Source organism: Talpa occidentalis, unplaced genomic scaffold (assembly GCF_014898055.3).
Source record: "Talpa occidentalis isolate TD23 unplaced genomic scaffold, MPIMG_talOcc4v2.1 talOcc4.5, whole genome shotgun sequence".
Taxonomy (NCBI): Eukaryota; Metazoa; Chordata; class Mammalia; order Eulipotyphla; family Talpidae; genus Talpa; species Talpa occidentalis.
The window spans coordinates 35,847,146-35,861,909 of record NW_023604861.1 but is presented as its reverse complement, the minus strand read 5'-3'; the positions used below and the strand labels follow the sequence as shown (position 1 = coordinate 35,861,909).

Below are 14,764 nucleotides of genomic sequence, written 5' to 3'. Positions count from 1 at the left end.
TGGCTTGCTTTAGGAAAGACAGGGGAAGGAACGCAGAGAAAGCAGCATCCCTGCTAGCAAAATGTGCTAAGGAAATGGCAATCATGGCACCATGACAGGGTAATTCAGGGCGCTGTGAATTTCCCCAGAAGGACTTTTCAGAAAGTGAGTAGCAGCCACATGTCTGACCTGGGACACTAACCAAGGAAGTGAAGGAAATCTTCCCTCACCCACACCTCTGCCCCAGAAGTAAAAGTCACCAGGCAGAGCCCAAAAAATTAGAGGACTGGTGAAAAAGAACTCATCAATTCCTGGAAAGCATCAAGCAGGATAGTTGTGGAGGTTGCTGTGGTGGCCATAGGGTAGCAATGGGTTACAGACCCTGCTTCGGTACTTCTATCCCACCAGGCCAAACTGAGTCCATAGTGTGACCCTGTGGACCAGACCCAGCCCTCTCACCAAGAGAAGCAAGCATTATAGATCACAATCCACTGAAGGACGCATCAGAAAGATGGGTTATGGTAAGTTAGGACAACTGAAGCAACAAAGAGAACTTGCTGTGGAGAGGGAGAAGGAAACAGGTGACCAACCTCACTCCTCAATAAAACTGAGATCAAGTATTTAAGCCTCAGACTACTCTCCTGCCCCTGCCTCATACCAAGGTAAACTAAGAAAAGAAACAAACAAAACTAAACCCAGTGTCCTAACCACAAAAAAGTAGGAAAAAAAAAAAAACACACACAACTATGAAACAAGGAATATCTGAACACAAGATGGAAAAGCAAAATGAATGAGAGGAACAGAAATTCTGGGACATATACAAGGGGTACAGAAATAGAGGGCAAAGACTTTCAAACAACAAATTAAAAAAGCTAAATGAATGACTAAAAAGTCAGTTAAAGGTAGTTAGTCAGGTACAAAATCTTAGAAAGGAAATTCAGAAATAAAGACAGTTCTTCACCCAAGAGATTAAAAATATTAACACAAAAAGAGACTCAATGAAAAATGCTTTAAATAGAATGACTGGCAGTAGAATCTCCGAAATAGAAGACTCAGATGTACAAATCACTCAATTAGAAAAGAAGGAAATATGACATAGAAAAATGAGGAAACTCTATGAGAAATATCTGCCACAATTAGAAATATCTGCCACAATATCTGCCACAAATATCTACCCCTTCTGGGTATTCCAGAAGGTGAAGAGAGAAAGGAGCAGCGACCCTATTCAAAGATGTAACAGCTGAACATTTCCCAAACCTCAGGAATGAATTAAACATGGATGTCCAGGAAGAAGAGAGAACACCCATATTTTATTGGCTAAAAACAAATCATAGATCCTACCTACACTCAGGTGAGAGCATCGCACAAAGGCATAAAAAAGTGGGAAATAGGAACCATTATGTTTGCAAAGGGTCCTGTGGGGTCTGCCCATCTCACAGTGCAAAGGAATCTGAAGCAAATGTTGAAGCTCATGCTGTCGCAGAGCTGTGGGTGATGACGTCTCTTCTCTCTGACTCAGAGTTGTTCCCAGCTAGCACCTATGCGGTAGAAGGGTTTTTTTTAAGATTTATTTAAGCATACAAGAACTGGGGTACAGGCCACAGGTGTGGGGGGTGAGAGGATTCACCAGAGACAGAGTGGGGAACAGAACAGGCAGACTGACTGAAATACACTGCTGAGGGGAGCAGAGGGCAAGACAGGAGAGGTCTGCTGTGCCATGTGGGTAGCTCCCTGGCCTGGGATCAAACTCATGCTGCAGTGGCTGCAGCGAGCTTCAGAGGTTGCGTCTTAACCCCTTGCGCCACCAGGGAGGCCCCAGTAGAAGTTTTTTAGCTTACAAATATGGTAAAATCTCCCATCTTTACAGTTCTTAAAATGAGTTTTTCCTAATCTTATCCTGGACTTTCACTGGCCACTAAGACTTTAAGGTAAATTATCCATGCCCTTTTGCCTCTTATTAAGAGAGGAGTTTTAAGCAACTAGAGTCTTCTCATCCAAACTATTACAGACATTTAGAAACTTTGTCCTTGGGACAAGTACAGTTGGAAGTTTGTATTTCACATTCCAATCTTGACCAATGTAAGGGTTCTTCAGTTTATGATTTTAATATTTAAATAAGTATCTGAACTATAGTTACATTACTAGTTTATTTAACTTGAATGTTTTTAGACCCCTAGAGTACAGCCAAAATGAGTGTGGGAAAGGTAATATACCAGAACTTCAGTCATGAGATTTATGGTCAGTGACCTGAATGGAATATAGTCACTCATTATAAATTTGACAGATTCTCATATCTTTTTAAAAAAACTTTAATGATGTATAATGTTTTACTAGAACCAATAAATACACCATCAGGGTGGTTTTCGAATGCAGATTGCTTTAAAAATTGTGCTAAATGGCTTTTTTTTTTTTCACAGACTACTTGGAGAGTTCAAAGATCACCAGTTGAATAGCCCATAAAAGGTCCATTATGTCATTTTATATGCATCTATCTGCCAAGCACTCAAGATCATAATAAGAAATTAAATAGTTCAAAAGAAGATAAAGTTGTGAAAGTTAAGTGGCGAGGCAATGCAATGCTCTACTGATAAAGAAGTTATTTCAACAGTTTATAAAGTGTTGACAGCTCTTTTCCAGCTTAGCTTAAGCACAGTTTTGTCCTAATGCCTAAGCATCACATTGTGGAGTTCAATCAGGTACTTTCTGAACCTGTGATTGTAAGATACTCCATTGCTCTCTTGTAAATCCTCTTCTATAAACATTCCAGACTTTGACAACAGTAGCCACTCGTGTTAGTATGCTACAATAAAGAAGACAAATGCTTCCTTGCCTATGCTGTAGGATGTCTTTTCTGGACCTGGGGAAAAATTAAAGTTCTCCCTTCCAGATTACCTCTGTTACTTTTCTTCAACCCCTGAAACTCTATAGAAGAGCACATAGACACAACATCAGATTTTGAGGTATACCTTTTTGTTTTACCCAATCTCCAAACTATCAATTTTAGTATTCCCAGAAGGGAAGAGAAGCTCTACTAACACAAAATTACTGGCTTCCAGGTCACCAGTTTCATCCCCACTACAAATCATCAATCACTTTCCATCTCAGAATGCTGAATGGATTCCCATCATATGTTTGTCAATGTTTCTCAAGCTTTAGCGTATAGACATACCCCCTGTGAAGATGTGCAAAACACAAACATTGAGACTCATGCCCACAAGTAGCTGCATCATAATTCTGCATGTTTTTGTGTGCACACCCTAATGAAAATATTTCATAACAAAAGCAGTGGTGTTAATTTTTTTTTATGTAATTGTTCACTTTTAGACAATATTTGTTTACCCCTCCCCTCAGGTGTAGTCCCCATAGAGTTTCCTGCACCATCACCTCAGTCCCCTGTGCTCCTCCCTCCCTCCCTCTGATCTCTCTCCCACCTCCTCCACTACAGTATGTCTCTAATTTATAATTGTCTATTTTTGCTTTGTTGTGTTTTGTACTGTTAATATTTTTTTACACTGATGTCTTATTTGGTTCTCTTTTATTCCTGCAATAAGTGAAACCATCCGATATTTTTCTTTTTCCTTCTGGCTTATTTCACTGAGCATAATTCCTTCTAGCTCCACCCATGTTGCTGTGAATGTCATGAGTTTATCTTTTTGATTGCTGAATAATATTCCATTGTATATATATACCATATCTTCTTGATCCAGTCATCTATTTTGGGGCATTTGGGTTGTTTCCAGGTTTTACTTATTGTAAATAGTTCTGCAATAAACATAGGGGTGCAGGTGGTCTTTTGAATCAATGTTTTTGTGTCCTTTGGGCAGATCCCTAGGAGTGGAATTGCTGGGTCATATGGTAGTTCCATTTTTAGTAGATTGAGGAACCTCCAGACAGCTTTCCATTGTGGCTGGACCAGTTTGCACTCCCACCAGCAATGTAGGAGAGTTCCTTTTTCACCACATCCTCGCCAACATTTGTTGTTGCTTGTTTTTTTTGATATGTGCCATTCTTACTGGTGTAAGATGGTATCTCAGTGTGGTTTTGATTTGCATTTCCCTGATTACAAGGGATGTTGAACATTTTTTCATATGCCTGTTGGCCATTTGCATTTCCTCTTTGGAGAAATGTCTTTTAAGTTCTTCTGCCCATTTCTTTACTGGATTCTTTATTTTGTTTTTGTTGAGTCTTGTGAGTTATTTATTCTTTGTGATCAGTCCCTATCAGTTGAAGGAGTGCAAAGATTTTTTTCCCAATCAGTGGGGTGTCTTTCTGTTTTAGTTAATGTCTCTTTTGCTGTACAGAAACTTTTCAGATTGATGTAATTCCAGGTGTTTATCTTTCCCTTGACTATCTTCACTTTGGGTGATGAGTCTTTAAAGATGTTATTGCAATGTATGTCTTGTAGTGTTTTACCTATATTTTCTTCTATATATTTTATGGATTCAGGTCTTCTGTCCTGTTCCTTTATCCATTTTGAGTTTATTTTTGTACACGATGAGGGATAATGGTCTAGTTTCATTTTTTTTTTTTCAAACATTTATTTACTTATTTATACAAGTACTAGGTACATTCAGAAGCACGGGAGGTTGAAAGAATTCACCAGAGCCAGAGCAGGGAGCAGAACAGACAGACTGATGAAATACACTGCTGAGGGGAGCAGCAGGTGGCAGGAGAGGTGGCGGCAGGAGAGGTCTGCGTGCCATGTGGGACTCTCACCGGTGGCCGGGGGGATCGAACCAGCGCCACAGAGGCTGCAGGCAGCTTTGCAACCCAGCGCTCAACCGCTGCGCCACTGGGGAGGCCCTAGTTTCATTTTTTAAAGCAGTGGTGTTTTGAGGAATATTTAGCTACCAATCTCCAGAATAAAGAAAGAGAGAGGACAAAATGAGAAATTTATAAATTTCCATCATATTAATATCCATCATGACCAATATGAAACTATCAAAGTGGTGTTGTTACCGACCAAACCAGATTTCCTGGCCAATGCTCAGAAAACCAGACTCTTAACCATGTGGTTATTTCCACTAAGGAAGCATTTTGTTAGTGAGTGACACCACGCCGGGAGGGCAGCAGAGCTAGTACTCAAACCAGGCTGCCTTCTGGACCAGCAAGTGAAGGCCTGTTACATAGGACAGAAAGAAATGTGGGAACATGCAGGAATGGGGAGAGCTTCTGCTCTCATGTCCAAGGTCTCAATGAGCAGTCTAGGTATTATGGATTACAAAACTATTGATACATTTCTGGAATAGGGACCCAGTCAGTCTAGAATTAATCAAACATTAGACTATTGATAATATTACTGGAGCAGTTGCTGTCTTCCATATTATCAATTATTATAAAATGACATGTGGGTGTATTTCAGGTACTGCATTACTGGCATCCTTGGAAGAAAGAAAAATATCTTGTTAAGCATCAAGCAACCCATCACCATGGGCCTTAGGAGTGTATCAACAGAAAAGTGACTTCTAGGACAGGGTAGGGTTCATATTCTCAGTTCTGGCCTGACCCCAATGTCATTGGAGACAATGTTAGGAAAAGAAACAAATATTCAGTTCTTGTGAATAGTATGGATCAGCTCCAGCTCACCACTGCACCTAAATGATTCTACTTCTACTTAATTGCTTGCATTCATGTGATAATATTTACTGCTAGAATCTGTACTTTACTTACTTCTTTTCTCTGGACTAGAGTTTTCCAAGTCTCCTGATCATTTTCTATTAGGTATATTAATAATCCATCTGGGATGCTATTGTCCCAGTTACAATCCCAGAGATTTTCATAGTTAAGGGGGAATATTTTTATTATAGCACTAGCCAGATTTTATTGCAAATACTTGTCATAAAGCCTGTTTTGATCCTACACTGAACCATCAGAAACTATATCTATTTACCTTAGTATCATCACAGCAGAATAAAATGTAAGAACTAGATGTTTGAAAAACTCATAATTCACCATAATGAATTAATACTAAATTAGGACTTTCAATATTGACTTAGCATTGATTTAATATTGAGATACTTGAAATGCACCAAAGAGGTACTAGGGTTGAAAAGTGATAATGGATTTTAAAAAAATAGCTAAAATATAAAATTTAAAGAAATATAAATAGTGCCCTGCTCAGAGAAGACAACTGGTGAATTTTTAAGGTGGAAAAACTTCTGGTTGGTTTCATGAGCAGTACAATTATATTTTATTACTGTTAATCACATTTATAATTATACCAGCCAAAAATAATGAGGGTAATCAAATTTCAAGCTTTAACTCATAAGCCTGAGATCAAAGAGAAGGCATCAGCCCTCTGTTATTTTCCTCAAAGCCATAGGAACTATTCAATACTGAAATCTAAATCTAAGCCTAAAATAGAGTATAAGAAAAATATCATTACGGAATATTCTTGTATGGTAAAAACACTATATAGTATTCATTTTAAACATTTATTCAATGCTAACTCATAATTATATTTCCTTAGGAAGTATAATATTCTAGTTGTTTTTTGCCTTTAAATTCAGATTTTAGAACAGAGAAACTAACTCAATGCAGACTTCTCTGATAATACTATGTGTACATCTGGAAATAACTTCTTAAAGCAACAGAAGCAATGAACTAGAGTCATCCTGGTCATTTACAATGGAAAACATGAAGAACAAGAGAAATGAGGTATCTTTTAAACATATCTTTACTTTTTAAAGGACAACAAAACAGGAGAGTTAAAGATGAGCTGGGTGAAGTGAAATAACTGAATAACGATAATATGAATACATTTTACTTTACGTTAATATCTCATGTTTGTATTTGTACTGTTTATGACGTGGTCTATAAAATGAGAGCTCTGAAGAGAAACTTAAAAAATTCTCATTCAAATCCTTCATTGATAAGGCAGGTAAGATTCAGAAAGAGAAAATAATGTATCTAGATTTATGCACCAAGTTTATGACTTTAAACTTGTAAATTTATAGTGTAAAATCCATGTGTCCTTGAACCAATCTTATTTTCTATTTATTACCTCATAAGGTTTTACTGCTTATCTCATCATCAGTTGAGAATTTTAAAAAATTGCTCTCTCTCACTTATCACCTTGATCAGGTGAGTAAATCCCTCCAACCCTTCTTGTCTACATCTGCAAAATGAGTGACCATGCCTTCCAGCTGTCACATTTCCTATTTTTATGATTCCCTGCTTATTTGATTACCAAAACCAGGAAACAGTTTTAAATTAAAGTTTTCAGTAGCATTTAAAGGACAGAAATGAAACATTGCAATTGTTTTTCCAGTTCCCTGGGCATTGCAGATACTGAAGTGTGGGTGATTTAAAACTTTCTGAAAGTCAGGCACTAGATAGCATGTTGTGCGGACTGGATGCATGCTCACCAAAGGCACTTTCTTGTCCTCCAGGCATGTAAATAGAATTCAAATCCCAGCCTCCTTTCAATTTAGGTCTGACTATGTACCAGCAGATTGTGACCAGGGAGTATATGGTTAATGTGTGCCTGACCATCAAATCTTCCCAAAATGATTACCTATGTCTTTAGACGTATCTGCAAGTCTGAAATTCTTTAAGGGAGCATGAAGCAGGGTCAATAAATAAATAAAACAATATGGAAGAACAGTTATATGTAGCAACCTTTGGCTTCTTGTTTTGGCCTCATTTGAATAAGAAATTAACATCTGAGATTTCCTTTAAAGTCCTGACTAACACAGATGTTATCTTACTAGTACTTTAAGGTTCTTAAAATTCTGTATTTCTGGTTTCCTAATCCATCAAACCTTATGTCTTTAATAAGTACATAAATAGTCCATGTTAAATAGGTACTAGAACAAACTATCTTTTCCTATACATCAGTAATTATGCATAATTCTAAATTAATAATGCTCAAGTCTTGTTAGTTTATCATCTTAATTGAAATTCTTTTTGAAGTTGTAAAAGAATTTAGCACTTTATTACAATTTTTCTTTTAGGAAAGTTGTGTATCTCCTTTTCCTAAAAATGTCAGTTATATCCTGAGAGACCAGAAATCTCTGAAATTAGCCTTAAAGGGACTTATTTCTTGATTTCAAACAGATTAGAATATGAACACTTTTAAGATGTTAAAAAAAATCTTCTGCCCCATATCATACATCTAGAAAATATTAACATATGTTGTTGTGATAAATTTCTATTTTTATATATTGAATTTTCTCATAAATTTACACACACTCAGTGAGAGTGTAAATATTTTAACAAATTTATATATGTATGTATAAAATGTTTCCACTTATTTTAGTAATAAGAGCAAGTCTCCCCAGAAACAAAAATGAAAAAATGTCTTAGGTAATAAACCAATCCAAAGTCAAAAGGTATTGAACCTAATAAAATTTTGTGAAACTTATATGAATATTGTGCGGATTAAATCCACTGTACTAACAGGCATTATTTTCTATATTAGAATATTAATACCAGGAGCTATCTAGCAAACTGAAATAGCTAGTGCAGCATAGCGACAAATAATTCCTATGAAAATAGCTTAAATAGCAGTATGTGTCTTTAAATGTTATATTTGTTTTATTTTCTGTAGGAAAAGGGAATTATTGAGATTTCCAAACTGGCAGTGGCAAGAGCTTTGCGGTCTCTCTTCCCAGCTAAACAATCACTTGTGCATATTATAAAACCACCATTGAAATCTCTGTAAAGTGTCCTAATGACATGTAAGAAAATGAATAAATTTTTACTCAAGAAATAAATCTCAGTAAGAACACTCTGAATCTATAGTATTTGAGCCCTCCCAAGATCAATATGTCAGAATTCTGTCACAAAAGTGGAACACACTCTCCCCCAGCTCCAGGTCTAAAACTGCATTACAAGTGCAAGTGGGACAGATCCAATCCTACTCAGTTCGATATAGCAAAAGCTAGTTTCAGAAAAGTGGCAGTGAAAAAATTGAGACTGTCTTCTCCTACCTGGTCCCTCTGTAGAACAGGCAAACTAGCCCAAGATAAGAACTAGTTCACTCAAGAAACTAAGCAAAAACAAGCAAAATACAAATAATGACACGGCTAAAATCTGAGCCATGGGTCAAAAGTCCAGAATTGCTACAGTATATTAACAAATAATAGCAACAAATAGACCTAGAGGAATGGGAAAAGGTATCAAAACCACAAGGAACTATGTGTTCTTTTTTCAACAAATATATATGTGATGTGCAAAGAAACGGGAAAATGTGACTCAGACATAGGAAATAAAGAACATACTAGATATTATTTGCCTTTTGAAGGAACCCAAAGGTTGGTTCAAACAAAAACTGCAAAGCATTTATTATAAATATTCTCAAAATGTAGAGGAAACTATTTTTAATGAATTAAAAAAGATATGCTGACAATGTCTTATCAAATAGGAAATAACAATAAAAAGATGGAAAATTTTTAAAAAAGAACAGCATGGAAAGTCTGAGTTGAAAAGTACAATCACCAAAATGAAAAATTCACTAGAAATGTTCTACTAAAGATTGGAACTGGCAGGAAAAAGAACTTATGAACTTGAGGAAAGACTGTTAATACATTGAAGAACAAAGAGAAAAAGAAATACAGAAAAATGAGCATAACTTCAGTGAATTGTGGGAAACATCATATTTGTAGTAGAAGCACCATAAGAATAGGAAAGAGAAAAAGGAGAATAGGAAATATTTGAAGAATATTTGCAAATTTGATGAATAAGAGTAAGTTACACATATAGAGGTTTGATGAACTAGAGGCAGAATAAGTGAAAGAGATGTGCGCCCAGACATATCATGATAAAAATATTGATAAGCAAAAACAAAGAGAAAATCTTGAAAGCTGCAAGTAACTTATCACTTATGGAGACATAAGATTAACAGGTGACTCTTATCAGATACAATAAAATCCAGAATGCAGTGAATAAAATAACCAAAGTTCCTCCCCTAAAAATAAGCTGCTAAAACCTCAAAATGCTGTATCTAGAAAAAGTATGTTTCAAAAATTAAGGCAACATAAAGACATTTCCAAAAACAAATACTGAGAGGATTTATTGCTAGCTGGCCTACATTCAAGAAAAATACATGAAGTTCTTCAGGCAGAAATCATGTAAATAAATCTACATAGAACTGAAACCAAAAAAAATATATATACCACCAGTAAAAGTATTTATGTAATTACAGAACCTTAAGGGCATATTACTTCACTTTTTTCTTATCTCATTTTAAAAGCAATTGTGTAAATAAATACTTATTTTATAAATAAATATTACACAATTGCTCTTTGATACACAATATATCATTGCACTGTTGGGGCTAAAACATATAGAAATGCAATATATTTAGCACTAACAGATTAAAGGAGGTGGGTGAAAATAAATCTGTTTTGGAGTAAGGAAATAAAACCATATGGCAAATAAATCCTCAGGAAGAAATGAAGAGATACAGAAATGGAAAATAATAAGGTTAATATAATAGATGTTACAAATATATATTTATTCTCTTATCTCAGCTTCTTTAAAAGCAGTACAATTATATAAACTAATACCTCTAAGTATTGATGGGTTTTCAAACTATATAGATGTAATAAACATAAAAATAATAGTGAAAAATGAAATAGAACTATATTAGAGTAAGATTTCTATATCTTATTTGAATTACGTTAGTATAAATCTAAATTAAATTAGTATAAATCTGAAGTAGATGCTAATAAATTAAGATATATGTGGTAAATTCTAGAGCAACCACTAAAATGCAACTGAAAATACAAGAGTGAAAAACCTATTAAAGGAATTAAGCAAAATAAGTCAGAGGCAAAAGGCAAATATCAGACAATTTCACTCATATGTGGAATACAGAGGAACAAAACAAAAGTACAGTCAAAACTAATTCAAAACAACCGCCCTAAAATGACTGTAGAATTGAGGCTACCAGAGGGAGAGTTGAGGGTATGGAGTATACTATAGAGGAGGCCTAAAGGACTATGATAGAGGGCTGTGGGTGCCTTGGTAGTGGGTGTGGTGTGGTAACATCTGAAGAGGTATGAGCCCAATGCCTCTGAATCATATACAGTGTTGCAAACCAATGCTACTTCAATGAAAAATAATACAAAAAGATATTAAAGTAAAATCATTAATATTTATATAAATTTTAACATCTAATATATACATAAACATATATTCACAGATTATATGTGTGTATATATCAATTTATAATTATATAAAATAACTCAATATATGTATATTATATATTTGATTAAAACAATAAATATATCATTTTATATCAAACATGTATTTATATATGCACATATTATATGCATTTAAATACATATACAGATATGAACATCTTAGATAAACAGAGGGGTTACATAATTATACTCTTTTTTTTTTTTAGAAATCCACAATGAAATATATAACCTAACATCTCTTCAACCACCTTTAAACACAATAAATTAATTCATTTATTGTGTATCTTATCACCTACATAAGAGTCTTAAGCTAGTAAAGTGCCATTCCAGAACAAACAAAAGGATCAGAATAATAAGACAACCTTTTTTCACAGAGGGCTTATAGTTTAGCTTAGAAACAGATACTTTAACAATTAAATACAAAGGAGTATGCTACTTTTAACAGAATCAGTGTTTATAAGGTTGAGGTTCAGAAAAGATGGTTGGTAAAATCATGATTTTCGTATCAATACCTCTCTTTAAAAAAATTACTAATTTTTACTAAGATGACACTGCTTTAGAACAGTGTACATAATATAGGCAAATAGGTTCACACCTCTACAAAACTATGTTACCACACCCAAAACATCCAAGATCCTGCATCATAATCCACAGAGTTCCCACCCCACCACTGGTCCTTTGCCACATTCTCCTCTCTTTAAGAAGTGAAGGCTTTATGCCAAATTTTTTTAATGTGAAAAGGTAAACATACCACAGTACAATTTTCTACATGATTCAGGCTAGGCCGCTTATCTTTCTTCTGTTCCTTTCTGTAAGATTTTGGTCGTGTTGTGTCTCCTTCACTTTTCTTTGATCCCATTCCATCCTCTATTGGCTTTAACAACTACCTTCCACTTTTAGTCTCAGCTATTGCTCTAACCAAACCTGAAATCTTGGCTGTGGAAACAAAGCAGGACAGACTGCCAGGACATGGGTCCATCTGCACTTCCCCCTCCACCTATCTCTTCCCAGCTCTACCACTAATGTATTAGTGCATGTATTAGATTAAAAAAGAACCTCATCAGATTTAGAAAATGCATTATCTTCCTGCCTTAAGTTTTTTCATATATAGTGAAGTAAATCAAATACCCGGCTAATAGGGTACTCTTCTCCTATAGAATTATAGAAGATTAAAAACTAAACAAACAAAAATCAGCAAATGAACTATTTTGACATTTTAAATTACTTATTTCTAAAACTCTACATCTTTATTTTCTGCAAATTGATGCCATTAGTATATTTTCATTATTCATAAACTATATACATGAAATATAAAGGTGGCAAATATTTCTTAGTTGTTCAGTGTATTAATGGTTTGCATATATTTGTGGTTTAGAAACTAGGAAAATTTTGTTTGGGCCACACATGAATAATATTTTCAGAGCATAAGTACACATCCTTATTATTCCCATGAGGAAAGTGATACTGGGGAAAATATTATAAAAATTTCTATTTTTTTAATAATATATATGTAACAGCAAGGATCTCAAAGGACAAATGAATTAGCCTTCAGCATAAACCTTAGATTTAGGGTTCAATGATAGGTTTTTAACCTCAAGCTTCCCAAATCCATTTAACCAATAATAAGAGATTGTATTCTATTTTCCAAAATGTCCTTGTGTATCTTAATTTCCTCCACACTGTATCTTAATTTCCTACACACTGGTCTGTTGTTCATGTTTCTCCCTCTATAAGATGAAGATAAGTTATAATAAATTCCTTCCTGTCCTTTCCCCACTCCTTATTAAAGAAAAAAGGAATTTGAATATTATTAATAAGAAATGCAGGGAAATATACATGGTGGACTCACAATAAACCTTAATAATTTTTATGATAGCTAAGAAAACATTGATTAATATAGCACTTTATTTTATATTTTTTAACCATAAGCTATAGATTTGGAAAAATTGCATAACAATAATTCAGTATGCACTATCTGCGAAAACTAGGTTAAGGCAGTTGATTCATTCCAGACAGGGAGTGTATTCAATCCAGTACTAATAAATGAGAGCATAGAAGTAGGGAATTATATAGAAATAAATCTATTATAAATATAGTATGCTAAATTTTATTACTGTACCCAAATATTTGTTCTCTTCTCTGTAATTCTCAATGCCCGCTGAGGGAAATCTTTTCTACACAATTGATGCTATAATTTGGCACAAGACTTGGTTTGACCTGGAAAGAATGCATGAAATGAAATTATGTTGCAGATATTACCAGTCTGCATAGTTTCATCATAAGAATATCTAGCCCCAAATAAAGGCAGTATCTTCACTCAGGGCTGTGATTTGAAGAAGACATGTGGAATAAAGATAAAAACAACCTGTATTGACAAGTTGTTGTAAGTCTCTCAGTAGGTTTTTATTTATTTATTTTTCCTGTGGTTGTTCTTGTAACCATCAATAGAAAGACTAAATTACCTATTTTTAAAAATAGTCTTAAAAACATGAGAAATAGCTTGGAGTTTTAAATAGTGAAGAAAAACAAAGCCTCCCTACCATCTGTATTGTATCTATCCCCTGAGATCACTGATATCACCAACATCTTTCAAATGAAGATTTAGTTATTCCTAAGAAAAAACACTTCTTAATGATACTGATTTCTAAAACCTTAAATAAAAGTTGCAACAGAGATTTATGGTCCCATATTTAAACAACAGTGCAAGCAGGACTATTAACCATCTGAGCTTTCTACTGGGAAAACCTTACAGCAAAAAATAAGACTTCTCTGAAAAGCCAGAGGAATACATGAAGAAATAATGTGTGCAAAGAAAACTTGAAATAAGAACAGCAGTCAAGGTCTGAAATATGTGCAATCAACAACCAATATACTGAAGCTGGGTTTATATGCCAAGAAGGAAGACAAGGGGAGTTGTAAAACTCACTCATTGTGGTTCATTTATATGGCAGGTGAAATTGTGAGTCCTACACCAAAATCATACCTATTCAGTAAATTTCTAAAAATACCTCATAGAAAATCATTGTTAGCTACCAGTTTAGTGTCAAAATCTTTGCAGAATAACTCATATTAAATAGTTGACAGATATTTGTCCCATGGTATTCTCTCATATATTCATAATAAACAGCTGCCAAGACTATTAGACCCTAAAAGAAATAAATAAAATCAAATTTTAAAAAGTGAAATTAGTCTGGAAATTAACTGAATAAATGAACATACTACAAAGGAAAATATGTTTATTTTCCTTCTGTATTAGATTTTTTTTTTACTAAGGTAACAAATTACCAAAACTGAGTGGCTTAACATACCACGAATTTATTGTCTTACTGTTTTGTAGGTTACAGATTTAGTAAGTGTCTCACTGAACTGTAATGAAGGTTTTGGTGGGTTCGTGTTCCTTTCTAGATACTTCAGGGAAGAATTTGTTTCCTGCTCATTTGAGGAACAGAATTCAGCTCTTTCTGCTGTAAGACTGAGGGTCATTCACAACTCCAAGAGGTCACCTGCACTCCTTGGCGTGTGGTGTTACAGGACAGCCCCTATGTTAAACGGGGTGCCTGACTGTGGGTCCTCACCCGCACGCTTAAAAAGGACTTATTAATACTCTACTGCAGGCACACACAAAAGGTTAATAA

The 14,764-nt window shown here is 34.7% G+C and overlaps 1 long non-coding RNA gene across 1 annotated transcript in view; it reads left to right on the top strand.

The window, feature by feature from the left end:
• The first annotated feature begins 5,425 nt into the window (after positions 1-5,425).
• The window catches only part of LOC119259651 (uncharacterized), a 34,713-nt gene continuing 25,374 nt past the window's right edge, over positions 5,426-14,764 (top strand). Inside the window, exons 1-2 of the long non-coding RNA XR_005128518.2 lie at positions 5,426-5,454; positions 6,489-6,636. This is a non-coding gene — a long non-coding RNA (uncharacterized LOC119259651). The remainder of the gene's footprint in view (positions 5,455-6,488; positions 6,637-14,764) is intronic.